This window comes from Bidens hawaiensis, unplaced genomic scaffold (genome assembly GCF_021521415.1).
Source record: "Bidens hawaiensis isolate Kalapana, Puna unplaced genomic scaffold, B.hawaiensis_p1.1 tig00000955_1, whole genome shotgun sequence".
Classification (NCBI taxonomy): Eukaryota; Viridiplantae; Streptophyta; class Magnoliopsida; order Asterales; family Asteraceae; genus Bidens; species Bidens hawaiensis.
The window spans coordinates 345,966-348,233 of record NW_027491057.1 but is presented as its reverse complement, the minus strand read 5'-3'; positions in this window follow the sequence as shown (position 1 = coordinate 348,233).

The following is a 2,268-nucleotide window of genomic DNA, read 5'->3' as shown; positions in this document are numbered from 1 at the left end:
TAACCGATTGTTAGTGAGAGTGAGTAGATGAATTAACGGATTAAGTGGCGGTGATGATCGTCGGAGTGATGTTTACGGAAGCGGTGGCGGTGATCGTTGTGGACGGGAGTAGCGGTAGCGGTGGCGGTGACGGAATAATGAGAAAATGAGCTGATAGTTTAATTTAATTGATAGAAACTTTAGAAATTACACCTTATACTTTTTGATAATTTAATAATATACCCCTACAAGTTTCAAAAACAACGAAGTAACAAACTGATAGTTATATGGAAACTAACTTTTGTGAAATCAGTTTGTTCAGTATGCATTGGGAAGGTTAAAAACACTCCGCAAATCAATAATATATTAATAATATATTATTAATAACCTATTGCTACCGCTAAGACTACAGCCGCAAATCAACTTTTTAAGTAAAAGGTTAAAAAAACTCCGACCGCCTAGCCATCAGTTGCAAAAACTCCGACCGTCTAGCCACCGGTCGCAAAAACTCCGACCGCCTATACACCGGTTGCAAAAAACTCCGACCGCCTATACACCGGTTGCAAAAAACTCCGACCGCTAGCTCACCGGTTGCAAAAAACTCCGACCGCCTAGCCACCGGTTGCAAAAAATCCGCCCGCCTAGCCACCGGTTGCAAAAACTTCGACCGCTTAGCCACCGCATCAAGTAATTGGCATTTTCGGTAGCAAATTTGCTAAATCGATCGCTAAATTTGCTACCGGTTTTTTCGGTAGCAAATTTTGGTGACAATTACTCAATTTTCTAGTAGTGTTTTGTCATAGCCATAGGCTGGTGTTTAAACATTTAAGAAAAAACATGAAGTATATATATGGATATAAATCAAGTATAGTTAATAGTTTATAACATACCAAATATCAAAGAACAACTCATGTGGATAATTAAGAGAAAGCTAGTTATACTTCAACATATAGCCAAAAAAAAGTTATTTATGAATACATAAAAATATTTATATTTTCTAAATAAAATGGTTTTGATGAAACATGAATACAGTTTGATATCCACCAGTTTGGTGGGGTGGTTGGTCAAGGTGGTTTTCTCTAAGGCTTTCCTCCCCGCTGGGGGCGTAAAAACGAGCCGAAGTGAGCCCACGCTCGAGCTTGGCTCTTTTTAACTTATAAGAGCTCGAGCTCGACTCATTTCGAGCTTTTTTCTAAACCACGAGCTCGGCTCGTGAGTTATTTTGGGCTCAACTTGTTTATTATTTATTAATTAATGAATTTATATTGGCTTTTAACTATTATATATATGTGTGTGTGTGTGTATTAAGAACCTTTAATGAATCTAAGATCAGCTTAAGCTTATGTAGTGCCTTAAACGAGCTAAAGTTTGCTCAAGCTCAATTGTACAATGTAAAATTAATACATAGAAGTCTAAAATAGAAAAACTTAAAAATACACAAGAGTCGATGTGTCTAAACGAGCTTCTCACACAAGAATCAAGCTCGGGTTTTGTAACCATTCATTTTCTCTACCAACAATGATTAATGATAAAAATCTAAGGTCCGGGCTTAGTAAGTATTAAACGGAGGACAAAAAATGGAAATTTATTAATGTGAACCTCATTTTCTTTCTCTTTCATGATGACCATGTGAAGTTAAGAGTCAATGGAGTTGGTTAGCTTTAATTCCATTAAAACACATAACAGAAAATAAGCTGTAATAATTTCAACACGAAAGGACGTTTAGATGGATCTATTGACCATTGTAGTTGCTAGTTAGTTGTCAATGGTGTGGGCCATATGGCATTTTTTTCAAAAAATTGACTTAGTAGCTGGTCTAAAATAATAATATATTTTTAATAACGAGAAATAGATTACATTTCTTGAATTTCAATTTGTTAAAATATTCTAAGAGTAAAGTGCGGTTTTTTTTAGAGTTTCATTTTCGTTATAATTTTTATCCATGTGGTTTGTCAAAATCTGCTATTTCAGTCTAAAATATGTTTAACGAGACGGACGAAAATTACAACAAAAATGAAACTGTAGAAACAAAAATAACAAGGTTTACATTTTTTGACAAAAATGACCAATTTAAACAAACCACAAGAATAAAAACGGCAATTTACCCCTCTTATAAAATTTTCATATTTATTTAAGATTAGTATTGTGATTTTTAAGCGGATAATTTAAAGAGAATATTGTTATTCAGCTAGCCAACTCCCTTATGAACTAGTCACTAATTTCTTAGACCTTGCACGGGACACGGGCATGGCACAAAAATTTGATATTTTTATTTGAAAAAAAAATACA